We start from the raw sequence: 18,835 nt of genomic DNA on the forward strand, positions 1-18,835 counted from the left end.
CAGTTATGACTTTTGAAGCTCTATTTTATTCAGAATCTAAGTAAATTTAATTTATAACAGTGCCTCTTAAGATTCGTAGAATAGGCCTTTTTAGTAAAACCATAGTATAGACAAGTTCATATCTTAGTTTAATGTCCAAGTTTCTTTTGGGACAAGTGGTGCTGTTATTGCTTTATAAAATAATGCTAATTTTGTCATCCTTTGGATTACGTTTTAAAGCGTCCTTATTTTAGGAAAATTTGATTTACTACCGAAGTGTCTAATTTTCCTGGAACTTTTAAGTTTAAGGCTCAAATTGTTCCAGTCTAGAGACTTCAGTCAAAACTCACTACTGCTCCTTTTTTCTGCCTCTTTTCATTTTGCTGACTCTAATGTATCATCTTTTTCCTCAAAGTATATCTCACCTCCTCCCTATGCACTATTTTCCTAAATTACTTTGACTGTCTAAATATGACTTGTTATACTTCTTATAAGAGTATTTTAATAGTAAAATCAGTGGATGTGGTAAGCAGTGCTGGATGGTGTATAAGTTTTCTAATGCTGTGTAACAAATTACAACAAACTTAGTGGCTATGACACAATACCCATTTATTAGCTCAGAATCCCATAGGTTAGACGTCCGGCTCAGCATGGCTGTGCTCAGGGTCTCACAGGCTGAAATCAAGACATCAGCTGAAGTGAGTTCTTGCCTGGGGGGTCTGGGGGAAAATATCTTCCTCCAAGCTCATTCTTCTTGGTGGAATTCAGTTCCTTGAGGTGATAGTCGGAGGTCCCCATGTCACTGCCTGCTGTCAGCTGGGAGCACTCTAAGCTCCTGAGGTTGCTACCTTCCTTGCCTTGTGACCTTCCCCATCACCCAGCCAGGAAAGGTACCTTTAGCTCTCCTTGGCTTCTTGGCATATTTAAGGGCTATGTGATTAACTTAAAACCACCCAGATAATCTCCCTTTGTTAAAGACAACTGATTCAGGTCCTTAATTACATCTGCAAAACTCCCTTCATTGCAGTACTTATATTAGAGTTTGATTGTATAACTGAGAGAAGGTGTGTGTACACCAGAAGCTGAGAATTTGGAGGCACACCTTAGAATTCTGCCTGCCACAGATGGCTAACCTATCTGTCACTCCTAATTCCTTTCTCCCATACCATATGCATTATAGAAGCTGGAAAGCCACTGGTTTTCCAGGCTTCCTTCCAGGTAGGATAACTATTTGACCTGGCCAATGAACCATTAAGAGGGAATTCACTGGAGAGCAGCTGAGAAACCTTTGCTTTCCTGATAAAATAAAATCTCTGCTTTCCAGAGCTTTTCCTTCCCATATGGAATATAGGAATGATTCTTTGAGCAACATTGGCCACCTGGTGACCATGAGGTGACAAACATGTATACCAAGCCATCCGGGTGCAAGTATGCACATGTTTCCTTGACCATCAATTGATGATGTTCTTGTTTGATAAAACAATGCTAAGGTGGTGGAGAAAAAATATCAACAGTCCTTGAGGGCATTGTTGAGCTACTGTGTCAGGCTTAGATCTTTACACTTCCAGACTTCTTAATTTTGAGCGACAATTAATTGTGTTTACTGACAAAGCTGCTATTATTTGTGCTCAAAACACTCCTAACGATAAAAGGCAACAGGGTAAATTAATATTTGTGAGTAGTTACTAAGTACCAATCATGGTGCTAGATGTTTTATACATTATTTCACTAATATTCACAGCAATTCTGTTAGAAAGGAATTCGTATTATTCTTGTCCAGAGCTCCACTGTCACAGAGATAGCATGTGCTGGAGTACAATTTCAAGACAAATCTGCCTGGCTCCAAGTGCCCATATTTATTTCTCTAAATCATGCTGCATTTCTTAAAGGTTTAGTTCTATTCCTGATGGGTTCTTAATGCTTCATCATAATAATTTTGGTATTTTGCATGCTTATAGGTAAATGACAGTAGTATAAGTATGTAGAAACTGTATGCTATGGACTGAATTATGTCCCCCTCAAATTCATATATTGAAGCGCTAACCCCCAATGTGATGGCATTTGGAGGTGAGGCCTTTGGGAGATAATTAGGTTTAGATGAAGTTATGAGGGTAGGGTCCTCATGATGGAATTAGTATCCTTATAAGAAGAGACACCAGAGTCCCCGCCCACTCCCTCTATGTGAGGACACCAGGAGAAGGTGGCTGTCTGCAAGCCAGAATACAAACTCTCACTCACACTTCACCATGCTGGCACACTGATCTCAACTTCCAGCCTCCATAACTTTGAGAAATGCATTTCTATTGTTTAAATCACCCAGTCTATGGTATTTTGTTATGGCAGCCTGAGCAGACTAAGACAGGTGATAACCTGCCAGGTCCCACTTTTCCTGAATCAACATCCCCAAAGCCCACCCTCGACTTTGGATGTAGTAGATGTTGACTGTACTCTTCAATCCTTGCAAACTATCAGGCCTTTTTATCTTTGCTCCATAACCAGATGAATTTACACCTTTCACTAGGGGCAGAAGAAATTGCTGAAGGCAAGAAAAAGTATTTAGATTATCTATCTTTCCAGAAAATTTATGTCTGCCTGGGGACTATTCTTTCAAGTTAGTCCCTGGGAGAGGTCTCTAGCCACTGTGGGCATTTTAAATGGGTGTAACTCACTTCTGTAAACACCTGATCTCTGCCCCTTAGACCACTCTATTATTCATGTTTCTTCTAAAGGAAGATCTCTGGGATCATGAAACTTCAATCTAAATCTTGAACTTATCATAGCTCTGTCATCCTTGCAATATATCCTCAGAAGGCACCAAGCAATGTGTATATACATTATCACTAGCTAGAGCATTGAACTCCAACCCCTATCTTATCTTTTACTCCAGTGAAGCCGGTCTAAACCACAAGTGAGCCTCAAGAACATTTTTACCTTCATTCTATAATGGACCAGACTAAAAGCAGAAAAAGGCTTTCTCCTTCCACTAGATATGTATATGGTTTTGCCCTTAGTTTCCACTCAAAAAACAGGGAGAGAAAATTGGGAAAGAAGAAAAGGGGAACTTCGTCTCACATTGGTGGAAGTGCCCCATTTGTGTCTCCTGCCTTTAACACCACTCTGGTCCCATAAGGCTTCCTTATTAAAAGGTGTTATTATTCCACCTTCCTCCTTAACTTCCTCAACTCATCTTAAATGGGAGTGAATAGGGAGAGCTCTGCGGAGAAAAATGGAAACAGGTTCCTCCAAAAGAGTGGTTCTATTCAAGTTCAATGTGTAATTCCACTTACTAAAAGCTGCACCTCCATAGAATCTGGCCTCATGGTCTCCTTAGAACTACATTTTGTTCATCTTTTCAAAGGAGAAGTTCAGACGTAGAAGTGAGGAGTAAAGAAAAATTTGAGCTCCCACTTCTGCAGTGATTTTCAAAATCTTTAGCCACATACACTTTATTCTAATAAAACCTTACCTGGAATCCCATTTTTACAACTCTAATAAATTCAGAGGTTCTCTGGTTGAACAAAGGAGTAGGAGGTAGCCTAGGTAGTGGAGCACTGTTGGAAATAACTGACTTAGAGGTTAAAAGATGTGCCCAATATCTCCTGGTCCAGACCCATACTCCTAACATGCAGGTAGAAAGTAGGTCATGGGGATGGAGAGAAGACTGGGCCTGAACTTTGGCAAGTCTACAGCTATCTTTTGTCTTATTCACTTTGATAGAGTTGGCGTGTACCATGTATAGGCAGAGTCTAAGTCTTGTTGAGCTGGTGCGTGAAACCTTTTTCTGCTGCATAAAATATCTTCATTCAAGAGTTTTATGGTTTCTAGACAGCACTCCTGACCTGCTTCAGTCAACGCAGGAGAAAAAAGATAGGTGCAAGATACTCCACTTAGGCTCCAGCATCTCCTTCGTCTCTACCCTTACACATACTATAAGGAGAACCAAACTCAAGTCATTTTTTAAGAATCAGAATTTCAGAAAGCCTGACTGTGAGTTTCTTAGGGTCACAGAGCTTTCCTGGTGCCCAGGGCAGAGGATGGAGAGACCAGTGTTTTCTGCTCAGTCCACTTCCAGGTTTCTTTTACAACTTCTGATGATCTGTTGATTTTCTTGCTATCAGGTCTGTTTCTGCACATGAGTAATTGGGGGCAGAGGCTGACCCTGCTGTTGTATAGAAGTAATTGATGACAGTAAATTTATCCCTTTGTGTTGCTCAGGTATAGAGAGTTCTTTATTTCACACTACATCATAAATTACCCACCTACAGCCAGGTTCTGAAATTGTCTTTCCCAACTTCAGTTAAAGTTCATGGAGTTTGATGTGTGGATTTAGTATAGGATTAATTCCAGAGCCATGACCTTAGACCTTCTTACACATGGGTATTTCATGTATGGCATTTCCTATTAAGACAGAATCTGATTAGAACATAGATGTTTCTCCAGAGAAACATTGGAGAAGCAATGTTTGGTTGCAGAAGCAATCCTCAAATACATGTCTCAATTACCACTAAGCCCCCTCCTTACAGAGCCCTATTGATGTGGACTGTTTTTGCTTTGTTCTTTTGATTATTATTTATTTAACTTTGATTTTCATACCACTTTAACCAGTCATATGTAAAAATATTAAGTTGAAGGAACCATGTGAAAATGTACCAAAAATAAAAGGACAAGCCCACATTTAGAGTTGTGAATTAGAAGAACGAATACATAGACTGGAACTAGTGAACACTTGAAACAAAACCTTATCCCATGGTTCCCTCTTCCAAGGCCAGGATTCATAATTCCTAGGAACCTAGCCTAGTTTTGACCACCCTCAGCTCAGTTTTCCAGTGTTGCCCTTACCACTGCTGCTATTGACACTAAGTATAATCCCTGTCTCTGCTTAGATAATTGGTGTCCCAGTTATTTCTTTGCTCATCATTCTGTTGTATTTGTGGATACGCTGAAAAGAAGAAACAGTTTAGCCCCAAATCTATAATCACAAACATGCTTGTCTCACGTAGAATTTAGGTATTTAAATGTCTGTGTATATGCCAGGTATAGGAACCAAAATGAAAAATTAGAATCTTGGAGGTTACCTGGGAAATGTTTCTTTCAATTTGAAATGCTCTGACTCTGATGGGAATGTTGAAGTCCTCAAAACAGAAAGTAAATTCACTAGTAAGTTGGAATTTTCAATTTGTGTGTGGACAATCTAATTTTATGTACTAAAGAGGTTATAAATTTCTTTAGAATGTTCTGTGACATTCAGTAGTCAGTGACAGAGAGCAGTAGACGTGAGTAATGGGCAAGGAAAGCATGATTGCCAAGAAGTAACCAAAATAGACAGTACAGGAAATGTCCATGTTGCAAGGACTTAGGGGCCCGTAGGGAGAGATCTGCAGAACCCTCGTGGGTCAGCAAGGTCTTGACGACCCCGGATGGAAAGGGAGAGTTGAAATAAGATTTGTTCTAGATTTCAAGTCCTCTGTGGCATGAGGGAAAGAAGAAGTGAGAGGAAGCCAAAAGAAAAACTATGAGGTAATTACATACATACCTTAGGGGAATAATTGCTAGAAATGCAAAGGGGTTGCCTGTGTGTAGCAAGGTGATGCAACATTGGGCTTACACTTTAAATAAAACATCTCTGGATCCTATCTCTGTGCCCTTTACTTTCCAAAAGTCCTTCAACAAGTAGCTTAGCCATTGTAACTATCAGTTTCTTTACCTGTAAAACAGAGGTAAAAATGGTACCTAATAGGGTTATTTAAAGATTAAGTGTTAATGAATATAAAGTGCTTGACAGTATCTGGCCCATGTAAATGTTCTATATATGTGAATTGATATTTATTAATAATTATTGTTCTAATTCTAATTATTCTAATTCAGCCCCACATCAAACTTTGGGATCAATCCTATAACAAGGGCTGCCGGGACCCTCTGTCAATAGTCTCAAGTTCAGCATCAGTCTTACTGCAGGTTCTGCTTGAATTACTTTGTCCATTCATGCATTTATTCATTCAACAGATGTTTATTGACTCTCTGCCCTTGAGGGATTTCTATTCTAGTAGAGAATATTATGATAAACAAGAAATATATTAACAGGCCAGATAATTTTGGCGAATGATAAGGACTATGAAGAAAAGTCAAGTGAAGGAACCAAAGGTGGGTGGAGTTGGGGAGACTGCTGGGAAGTATGGTCAGGGAAGGCCTTTCTCAGCAGACGGCATTTGAACAGAGACCTGCATGAGGAGATGGAGACGCCACGGGAAGATATTTTAGGAAAAAATTCCAAGTAGAGGAAATGGTAGAAATAAAAGCAGAGAGATGAGAAAGACTTTGGTATGTTCAAGTTTCAGAGCTTCAGAATCAATACCGGAGTACCTAGACCACAGGGAACAAGGATGCTTCTGGGATGAGAAGGGGCTGGTGAGGCTGGGAGGGCAGATCGCTGGTGAGGCTGGGAGGGCAGGGTGAAAGCTGGGGTGAGGGGTTTTGGTTTTATCCAACTGTCTAATTAAGTTGCTGCTTGATCACCGCAAAAGCCACTCAAACTGGGTATTATCTTTAGACAAGCCTTTAACAATATTTTTGGAGGGTGAGAACGGGAATACCAGTGTTGTTTTAATATAATGCCTTCATTATTTTAGTGCTTTCAATAACCTACCACATAAGAAGGTAGCAAATTTAGGAACATTAAGTTTTTCAGGATCCCTGTTGATCTCTCCTAAGGGGCCCAATGCCTCAGCCACCTTCCTCTGAACCATCAACACCTTTCTCCTGGGCCATTGGAGCTGTCTGCCACTGCCTCTGTTGATTTATCAGATATACAGAAGATGATCTGGGGTTTTCACTCAAGCTACAGGCATAGACCTGAGTTAACTCCTAATGCCAGAAGGATTTCTGTTGTTAACAAGATACTTGCATTCAGTTTCAGACTTTCCACTGACCTCCCCAAAGTGAATTTAACTTATATATTCTGATCCCAAGGATCCAAAACCAAAAAAAGTTATCCTGAAGGAACACTTATGTGCTCTAGTAAAGAAGTATAATGATGAAAAAAACCATTATTCTGTAGACCAGAAGAGCCCAAATGTGAACCTAAAATGAGGTCAGTCACTGCATTCACTTTGTATCCAGAGGCCTGGTGACCCGTCCTTTAGAAGTCCTATTCACTGAGATGCAGGATTCACTCTTAGGCCCTTCCTAAGGTCCAGTAGCACTTTCTCATCAAAATGTATGAATCTAGCTTCAAGTTATTCTCACTAGACGTCCAGGATTAGATTTACCCCTTAAATCTGAGAAGCCTGCCTCTAAGCCAAAGACATCATTCCTTCTCATTCAACACAGATTTAGTTGGTACGTACTATGTGCTGCCGTACACAGATGTGTTAGATGTTCAGGTAATAGCACTTAACATTATAGCCCAAACCTGGTTGTCTCTGTGGTAAAGTAAGCGCGGAAGTTCCAAAGATGTGGAGAGTTGACAGTACTATGAGTGCACAGAGCAGCATGCTAACACAGACAGTGTGTCTATGCTGGGAGCTGGGTGAGGAGTAGAATTTAGCCACACGTGAGGTGTTGTATTGGGCGGGAGCTGAAATTGAGGGCAGGTTATATAATTCCGTGGTGATGAAAACATAAATCTCTCTGTATATTACTTGTGGAATTATGTTATTTTTAAAAGAAAATTATTTACTTAAAACCATTTACAAAGTTATTGAGAGGCAACTTCTTTGTCTCCTGTAAAGTTACCCTCAAGATCTCAAAAGGCTTATGGTAGATTGTATTCCTGGCCCCAAATGTCCATTACTCCCTGTATCAGTGGCTTTTGCTGTGTGACACTGCTGTCCCTCCCACTAAAGGTAGAGTGAACTCCCACCTTGACTTTCTGCTTACCCTGTGACTTACTTGACCCATGAGCTGTTAGCAGATATGCAAGCAAAAGCTTGAAATGGACTCGCATGATTGAGTTTGCCTTCTCGCACTTTTGCCATCCCCATGAGAAGAACCTCCCTTGGGTAGATGCTGCCTATTCAGCATGGTCCCAGAATGAACATACACAGAGCTGCCCTGATCCAACCTGTAATGACAAAATAAGCCTAGACCCAAGGAAAACTTAAAGCGGAGCTGACCAGTTTAGCCAGAGCAGATCAGTAAGCCCCTAGCCGAACCACAAATACTTGAGTAAGAGTAAAGATTGCTGGGTTGTTTTTTTTTTTTTTTTTTCGGTACGCGGGCCTCTCACTGTTGTGGCCTCTCTCGTTGCGGAGCACAGGCTCCAGATGCGCAGGATCAGTGGCCATGGCTCACTGGCCCAGCCGCTCCACGGCATGTGGGATCTTCCCGGACCGGGGCACGAACCCGAGTCTCCTGCATCGGCAGGCGGACTCTCAAACACTGTGCCACCAGGGAAGCCCAAGATTGCTGTTTTAAGCCAATGAATTTTGAGTGGGTTTTACATAGCATCATGTGGTAATAACTGACTAATGCAGAGCACAACCACTAAAAAGCTCGCACCAGTGATAGTCCTGCATTTCTGTGTTAGGATTCCTGACTTACTCTTTATTCTGTCTGGAACTACATTTGCTGGTTTGTATCCTGGTTTCCTCATACCTGTGGCTGAACACACCCTATCTCCAGTAAAAATAGCTTCTTTACCTTTTATGATTATCCTTTGCCTGGACAACAGCATGACTGCATAGGCCCCTAGGTCATTGATTAATCCTGTGCCCTCATGCTATTCACATGTCCTCTTTATGACCTCTCCTACCTATGGATTTGGACTGACCTTCAACTTCCATCTCTGTTTAATTATTCCTAGAAGAAATGATTTGATATCTTTCTTTCAAGTTATTCATTAAAGGTTGTGCTCATATACTTCTAAAAAGAAGCAATTAGGACACAGGTATATACAGAGGGAAAACCATGTGAACACAGGGAGAAGACAGTCATCTAAAAGCCCAGGAGAGAGACCTTAGAAGAAATCAACCCTGCTAATATCTTGATCTCTGACTTCTAACCTCTAGAATTGTGAGAATATAAATTTTTGTTGTTTAAACTACCCAGTCTGTGGTACTTTGTTATGGCAGCTCTAGCAAACCAATACACTGAAAAAGGTGATAAACTAGGATGAGCGCATTTTTTTAAAAAGTACTCAAAGCACTATGGAAACACAAAGGAGGTATTTTTAGGAGTTGGGGGAAAGAAGGAAGAAAAGAAATCTATAGAAATGGTAATATTTTGAATTTTAAATTATGAATAAGATGGTATTAAGTAGAAAATATTTCAGGTAGAGTGAAAAACATGCAAATACAGGAAGATATGATGTATCATGGAATATTTAGGTAAATGCAAATTGTTTGGTAAAGCTGGAAATGTAAGGAGATAAGCAAAAATAACTACCACAGACATCTTATGCAGATAGTTCATACTTATAGAGAGCATGCACTCTTTCCCTAGAACATATAAATTATCTACCATATAAAATAAGTTTTGTAAGAAAGAGTGATTTCTTCACATTCTATTTCAATTGGACCCCTAGTGTCAAATTGGGTGAACTTTAAAATAGCTTGGCAGCTTGATTCCAATATCTAGCTGCAAAGCTTTTGGAGGAAGATTGATATTCCTGAATTTCTATGAATGTATTCTTACCACCACATAATCATTGTACCAAATGTTCTTCCGTTTTATAGGCTATCTAACTAGCTCCCAAAGATAAAACTCTGAATTAGTTACAGAGGTTGTAAAATCAGAAAACTTGGGTACTATTTACCATCAAACTGAGCCGGAATAATGTGTTGTTTTTTTTTTTTTTTTTTTCTTTTAGAAGGGCTGGGAATCCATGATTGTTTGGGGTTGTACTGATGAGGGTGCAAAGAGTGGCTGAAGCATTGAGCCTGTAGAAGAAGGAAGATGAGTGAATTTCTGTTATTGGGCTTCTCTCCAAGTTGGCAAATACAAAATCAAACAGCCATGTGCCAGATGTACACGGCTGCTGTTGGGCCATCTGCAGCTTGCTTTTGTGCCATATGCCACTTTTACATTCAGTTGACTGGGGTATCAGAGGCAAAATTCACAATGCAATTGTTTTTGCATTATTCTTGTAAATTTAATCAGAAAAAAAAAAAAAAAAAGAACTGATATCCAGCTAGGCTAGGGAGTGAGCATAGCATAGATGGTACAGAGATAAGTACTGCTAGGATTGCTTCAGGGTCTTAACTCAAAAGCCAGAAGCACCCTTTGACTACACTTTGAGAAAACAAATGACAAAGAGGCGCTGTGATCCTGACTCTTTGGTGGCCTTGTTAACTTTGAGTCCTCTTTGAGGCCATTTTTTACTTTTTCTTTTTTCTCCTCTAATTTGTTCCACTTTACTTTTTCCCTTGTCTATGGATAGCAACCTTACTACATACACTAAATAAAAACCTAGCCAATTATTTTCTCTTTATTGAAAATGGGCTGTACTTGTGGTTTTATATTTCTGAGTTGTTGTCCTACCTGGCACAGTAGTACAACATTAGCAAAAAAAAGATTGCTTTGCAATATGAATTCCATAGTTAATATAATAATACCACTGACAGGGTATAAGCAAGGAAAATGGATTATGATATGCTTATATTTCATACCCAGAAAATAATTTCTTGTTTTTTTCCCAGACTTTTACAAGACGGTCAGCCATTCGTGACCATATATTAATATGTTTACTTCTTGCCAGCTTGGAATCTAGTGGAGACTGAACTCTAGTCAACACTTTTCTAAATCAAAGCCTAGAGTCTCATTATTACATTCCTCAGCATCCACATGGTACCAGGAACATGGCAGCCTTCAATAAATATTTGTGGACTCACTCAAAAAAAAAAAAAAAAAAAAGCCTAGAGTCTTAGCTAACACATGACTACACTTCTTAACTGAAGTGCTCATGACACTCCACTATTTCCAGCAGCTGGTATTCTTATTTCAGATATAGCATGTATGTACACTGTGACAGTGTATAAACCAACAGCACGCCTAAAATCAAGGAGGCCTGTTCTTTTTTAAAATTTTGTGAATATTGTATTATTATGTTGAAGTATGCATGGAAAAAGTAAACCTCGGAGGCCCCAAAGATATATGAATAGCTGACATAAGGGAAAGAAAGTCAGAGGAAGTAGTATGGAAACTATATTAAATCTATATTGTTTAATTAGAGCTAATTTAATGTTTTAGCTTGATTTTAGGGATTTTTTTTTTTTCTCTACGTGTTTTAATAAGTGTTCTTGGTGACCAAACTGATTACAGTTTGGAATGTTTAGCATATTCATATCAGTCTAAATTGCCACTGATGTTAGATTATGTTTTAAACTTTAAAATGATCATGAAGAGACACTTTCAGATGTTTTGGCATGTAAACTTTGGGTTGAGAGCTATTCTGTGATATCCTGATGGACTGGTTCTGTTAGAAAAATTGCAGGCTTTTATAGACCATGAGCTTAACCTAGGGTGGTGATGGGGTTCTTTGTGAGCGACTAAGTTCAGATTCCTCATCTGAAAAATTAACAGGCTGGAGCAATTTATACCTAAGGTCCAATTCAGTTCTTAGAGTGTATGATTATCACTTGTAGTATTTGGTTTTCCATCCCATGGCTATCTTCACTAACACGGAAAATTGAGAACAGATTATACGTAAAGGTCAGCAGCATCCATGGAGAATTGAGAGGAATATGAGGGAACATTACTGAGGCTTGAATATATTCCAGGAAGTGGGCTAGGTGCTCTTCACATATTGTCTCTATAATCCCCTCAGCATACATATTAGAGTAAACCACATGAAATTGCCCTCTTTATAGATCAAAAACTATTGAATATCAGCAATTCCATATGGGCCATCCTAAATGTTATTCTCTCTATTTTACAGATCAAAACACTGAGGCCTAGAGAAGATAAGTAACTTGCCCAGCTGCACAGCTAGTAAGTGGCCAACATGGGATTTAAACCCAATCCACATTTTAAAATACTATATAAAACACTCCTTCTAAAAGCTAAATAAATGTAGTTTATTATCAGCTATTTCTATTTGCACATAAATCATACCCTAAAACCTTTTCAACTTGTATTTTTAATGGGTTAAATGTGCCCCACCACATAATTTTTCTTGCTAGAAAGCCCCCTACTTCTTCTATTCTAATATGCTGTGTATTAACTTTTGACAAGGAACTGACAAGGTACTGTTTCTCAAATGCCCACAGTTAGCATATTAATAAGGTAGAGTTAACTCTGCATATAAGGTGGCAAAATAAGTACCAATTCTTTCAATTTATTTGTTTTAGTCTTATGCTTAAATTTGGCCTATGGTCCTTTATTAGAGATTTTGTGTTTGTGTGTGAGGGAGGGTATCATTCTGTTTTTGGAAACATGCATTATTTTCCTTATGACTAGTTTCTTGTATATTTTTTTAAATTTTAGTAAGAACACTTAAGATCTATCCTCTTAACAAACTTTTAATTACATAATACAGTGTTGTTAACCACAGGCACAGTGTTTTATAGATCTCTACAATGGATTCATCCCGTATAATCGAAACTTTATACCCATTGAACAGCAATTCTCTAGTTTCTTACACATGTTTTTTGTTGTTGTTTGTGCATATTTACTGTGACTTATCTATGATTAGCAGATGTTGGGTGCAGTTTCACGGGGTGGGCAAAGCAGGCAGACTCTATATGGCTAAAATATGCTCATTGGGCCTGTATTTAAAGCCAATGCATGTGTCAGAATTTGAGTTTGGCAGGCTTTCGCATAACAGTCCTAGCCTGCTGTGAGGAAGTAAACAACATAGAAGCCAATGTACACAGGCCATCTTTGGCCCATTTATATAACAGTGTGTTACCCAGGTATATAACTGTAGGGAAAGAAAGCATGGCACAGCAGCCACTGATGAAATAGCAGTTGTTCTTCAGCCATCACTGTGCTGCCAGCGCACAAAGGAAAAAGGACACCTCTCAGAAGTCAGGAACTGTCCCTTTAGTCATAGTTTCTTTTCTGTTCTCTTGTGATCCTATGAGATGTGGTCGGTGCCCTTATTTATTCAGCACCAGGTACGTGCCATGCATAGTGCTGTGGACTTGCATAACCAGAACTGTTCTTGGTACATAACAAGTGCTCAACTAATATTTTTTTTAAAAATAAATTATCCTTAATATTCACAACCATATTAGAAGGTAGATATTGTTATACTTGTTTCACACATTAGGGGACCACCTTCCTAAGGCAATTTGAGATACAGCAGCTGTATTTCTACAGTTCTTTGTCAAAAGTTAATATATAGCATATCAGAATAGAAAAAGCAGAGGCTTTCTAGTAAGAAAAATTGCCTGGTGGGGCACATTTATCCCATTAAAAAGATAATTTGAGAAGGCTTTTAGGGTCTTATTTACATGCAGATAGAAATAGGTAACAACAAAGTATGTTTATCTAATTTATAAAAGCAGTGCTTTATATAGTAAGTATTTAAAGTGTGGACTGGTTTAAATTCTAGGTCGGATAAGTTCAATGCCTCGCTGCTGTGGACAGGAGAGCACTGACACAGACAGTATGTGGTAGGAAGATGATGTCCCCCTTAAGCTGATGGCAAAAAAGAGGACTGAGGCGTCACATACACAGTCAACTATGCTCCAAACCTAGCTTTGGGTCTCTGTCCTCACTTCCTCTCATATTCAAGCAGGCAACAAACACTGTTGGGGGAAAAGTCAAACTACATTTTGGAGTCAGACCTGAATTTAAATCTTGATTTGTCACACAGTATAAGTAACCTATTGTGTCTTCAGTATGAGAACCTGTAAAATGGTACCAATAATACACATCTCACAGTATAGTTTTGAGAATAAAATGTTAAAATGTCACTAGAGCATCTAGCAGATGATCCGGCTCATAGTTAAATGCTCAACAAATGTTAGTTTCCACCCCTACTTTTTGAGCCTACGTTTTCTACGTCAAGGCTTCCCCTGATGTTCATTTTACTATGATTTTGCCAGTATAGAAATATTCAGAGTGGAGGTAGTTGAATAAAGTGGTTTGCTTCTCCCTAGCCTCCTTTTCTTTTCCCAGGCATAGTCCTAGAAATGGGTTTAACTTTAACATTTCCTCAGAAGCCATAATGTCCAGCAATAAGATGAATTAGAATGCTTGGTTATTCTTCTCATTGAAAAACACAATAGAAGCTGGGGGAAAAAAAAAAAAAACTGGCATGGAAGAAGAGAGGTCTACGCACATGTAGGGACCTAGAAAGTCCCACTCTTTCTTCACGTGACATAAGCAGGTTGTTTTGGGGGTGAGTGAGAAGCTTGGCACAAGTTGAGGTGCTTCCTCTCAATGAAAATATGCTGCCTTTGAGAAGGTGTCACCAGGTAGAGTTCATGGCTCTAGAAGAATATACACCAGACATCTTTATCCTCTGTTAGAAAGTACTTGTAATACGATTCATATTAATATTTATTTATTCATTTGGAGAAATGTTTTGCTCTTTGTTTTTATATTTCTGTATGCTACATTTATTTTTTTCTCTTTGAAAATTCTAATGACCATCTGCAGCACTGGAAACTAGAGAAGTTATGACAGCTATATTTCAGATTCAGTTAAGATTACTGGTAAAGTGCATGCATTAGCTTTTAAAAATGTGGGACAGATTCTAACACCTATATATTAGCTTTTAAAACAAAATATTTCCCTCTTCAATGCTGGAAATTTCTCAAAGGCAAGAATATGAAATCTGTTCAGCATGTTTCTTTGAGAATATTTTTCAGGAAATAAAACCTTAACTTCACTTAATTAACTTTGGTTGGAACAGAACCATGTTTTTTTCTGCAGTAGTTAACTTTCTTCACTGTTCTATAGCCACTAACACTAATGACCAAACTCATTCTTCTGGAAACTTTTTTCTTTCTTTTTTTTTTTTCCCTTTTTTACGGTACGGGCCTCTCACTGTTGTGGCCTCTCCCGTTGCGGAGCACAGGCTCCGGACGTGCAGGCTCAGCGGCCATGGCTCACGGGCCCAGCAGCTCCGCGGCATGTGGGATCCTCCCGGACCAGAGCACGAACCCGTGTCCCCTGCATCGGCAGGCAGACTCTCAACCACTGCGCCACCAGGGAAAGCCCTATTCTCTAATTCTTTTCCCCCTGTTTTCTTTGTTCCTTTTTCCTCCTCCAAAAGTGTATCTTCCTGTCTTTAATCCTATTCTCTCCTTTCTATATTCTCTGTTCCTTAGTGAGCTCACATATTCACATGACTTCAATAACTTATCCTTAAGTACATGATTTTCAAATATCACTCTCAAATAACAACCATGCTTTCTGGTTCTGGTCCACATTTCCAGTTCTTTGATTGACAGCACCCCAGAAGTTTCAGTGGCACCCTAATGAAATCAGTCCCATTTTTTGATACTGGCATTAAGAAATAAAACTAAAAATCTTAGCTCCATGTTTGATTCCTTCTTTTCCCACTCTACTTCTAGTAATTCAGTTATATTCTGTCAAAACTTTTAATCTCTTCTTCCTTTTCATTACAATCATTATATTTCATCAATTCTGACATCCGTATTTGTTCAAATGTTAACATCTCTGAAACTAGAATGTGTCCTACAATTAATGGTGTATTAGGACTTTTGTAGTTTAATTAACAGTGCTTTCTGTTATTTCAGAATAGTACATAAAATAATGATGTATCTTATAACCGACTTGATGTCCCACTTTTTATAAACTCCTATTTACCACTCTCTTGAATTTTGGTAATTGTTTTCTCAAACTCCAATTATTCTTTTCATCACCAGAATATTCTTAAAGTATAATTCTGATCAATCACTCTCTTGGTCAAGATCTTTTCTTTATCCCCATTAGTAATTATACTATCCACATTCTGTATTTTGGCATTCAAGACCCTCTTGATGTCTTATCTCCCACATCTCTCCTAATAATTTGCCATTCCATATACAAACTGGAGCAGTTGTCAACTACACGCTGTAATTTCTTATCTCTGTTCCTTTGCTAAAGGTAGTGTTATGCTTCAAATGGTGCATTCTTCCTCCCATCTGTTGATAGCCTACCTGTGAATAAAAGAAGTTTAAATGTCACTAATTCCATGAAGCCTTACTGATTTGCCCAAACACTGTGGTTTCTCCCTCACATGATACTATTATTCCTATCTAACAAAGGAGGAAGTTAAGAAATTAATCAAAGTCCAGAATCTATTTCCTCTTAGAATCTGCTGTACAAAATCTCACCGCAAAGCAAGCACCTCATATAAAATCCATCACTCACATACAGTCTCACCACCAGTATAAAAAAATCAGCTTTGACTTTCAAAATAGCAATTTCATTGATGTATAATTTATGTGAAAAAAGATCCATTTTAAGTGTAGAATTCCATGAGTTTTGACATATATAGCCATCACCACAGTCAAGATATAGAAAATTTCCATCATCTCAAAAGATTTCCTTATGCCCCTTTCCTGGCAATCCTCACCTCCCACCCTGGCCCCTAGCAACCACTATAATTTCTGTCACTATACATTACATTTCCTGTGTTCAGACTTTCATATAAATGGAATCATATAGTATTCTTTTTTTTTTTTTTTTTTTTGTGGTACGTGGGCCTCTCACTGTTGTGGCCTCTCCCGTTGTAGAGCACAGGCTCCGGACACGCAGGCCCAGCGGCCATGGCTCACGGGCCCAGCAGCTCCGCAGCACGTGGGATCCTCCCGGACCGGGGCACGAACCCGCGTCCCCTGCATCGACAGGCAGACTCTCAACCACTGCACCACCAGGGAAGCCCTATAGTATTCTTTTATATCTGGCTTTTTTGCTCAGCATACTGCTTTTGGGGATTCAATTCTGTTGCTGCATATATGAGTAGCTTGTTTCTTTTTCTTGCTGGGTTCATTGTAGGGATATACCACAATATGCTTACCCATTCACCTATTGATGGACATTTAGTTTATTCCCATATTTTGGCTATTACAAATAAAGCTGTGTAAATATTCTTGAACAAGATTTTTTATGAACATGTGTTTAATTTCTCTTGGGTAAATATCTAGAGAATGAATTTTTGTGTTTTATGGCATGTTTAATTTTATGAGAAACTTCCCAATCTTTTCTAAAGTAGTGTATCATTTTGCATTCCCAGTAACTAAATATGAGTTCCTCTTCAAGACTTGGTAGCATCTTTCTTTTTAATTTTGGCCATCCTGGTGGATATGTATTGGATTTCATGATAGCTTTATTTTTCATTTCCTTGATGATTAATGATGTTGAGAATCTTTACTGTGCTTATTGGCTATTTATTTACCTTCTATTAGGTTGTTTTCTTATCAAGTTGTAAAGACAACACTTATTGGGCTGGCCAACAAAGTTCCTTCGGTTTTTAAGTAAAAATAAAAGGCACATTTTTTCGTTTTCACCAAGAAATTTATTGAACAATGTATTCACCGTTTTGTTTAGTACCTTCTGCCATTTTTCAGGCAACTTCATAATTCCATCTTCCCAAAACTTTTTATCTTTTTGAACAAAGAACTGTTCCAGATGCCTTTTACAGTCTTCCAGGGAATTGAAATTTTTTCCATTAAGAGAATTTTGTAAAGACCGAAATAATGGAAATATGAAGGTGCAACATCTGGTGAATATGACGGATGAATCAGAACTTTCCAGCCAAGCTGTAACAGTTTTTGCCTGGTCATCAAAGAAACATAAGGTATTGAGGTATCTTCATGGAAGATTATGCATTTTCTGTTGACTAATTCTGGATGCTTTTTGTCGAGTGCCACTTTCAGTTGGTCTACTTGGGAGCAGTACTTATTGGAATGAATCATTTGGTTTTCTGGAAGGAGGTCATAATAGAGGACTCCCTTCCAATCTCACCATATACACAACATCACCTTCTTTGGATGAAGACTGGCTTTTGGTGTGGTTGGTGGTGGTTCATTTCACTTGCCCCACGATCTCTTCTGTTCCACACTATTGTACAGTATCCACTTTTCATCACCGTCACAATTTGTTTTAAAAATGGAACGTTTTCGTTACCTTTAAGTTAGAGAATCACATGCGGAAGTACGGTCAAGAAGGTTTTTTTCGCTTAACTTATGTGGAACCCAAATATCAAAGCGATTAACATAACCAAGCTGGTGCAAATGATTTTCAGCACTTGATTTGGATATTTTGAGTATGACGGCTATCTCCGGCGTGGTATAATGTTGATTGTTCTCAATTAATGTCTCGATTTGATCGCTATCGACTTCAACTGGTCTACCCGACCGTGGAGCATCATCCAGCAAAAAATCTCCAGCCTGAAACTTGGCAAACCACTTTTGACACGTTGGATCAGTCACAGCACCTTCTCCATACACTGCACAAATCTTTTTTTGTGTTTCAGTTGCATTTTTACTTTTCTTGAAATAATAAAGCATAATATGCCAAAAATGTTGCTTTTTTTCTTCCATCTTCAATATTAAAATGGCTACACAAAAATTCACCAATTTTGATTCTTTTTAAAATGCACACTGATATGACAGCTGTCACAATACAATCTAACAAAATTGTTTCGAATGAAGTTAAAGACAACTAAGTGCTACTAGAGCCATCGTATGGAAAAAAGCCGAACGAACTTTTTGGCCATCCCTATATTTTCTTTACTCACCACTGAGAATATTTCTGACACCAGATGTGTGGATTTTTCCCCACACTGACCAATTCTCTGACACCTGCTTAGTATCCTAACATTTCAACTCAATTCTGACACTAGTCAGAGTTAGTGAATACCCCACAGCTTAAGGGCTCAATCTCACAAGACTGCTCCCCACTTCATATGCCAATCACAAGCAATGGGTCCCAGGTTACCTGCATCTTCTGTCTGGCT

Source organism: Kogia breviceps, chromosome 13, assembly GCF_026419965.1.
Source record: "Kogia breviceps isolate mKogBre1 chromosome 13, mKogBre1 haplotype 1, whole genome shotgun sequence".
NCBI classification, from domain to species: Eukaryota; Metazoa; Chordata; class Mammalia; order Artiodactyla; family Physeteridae; genus Kogia; species Kogia breviceps.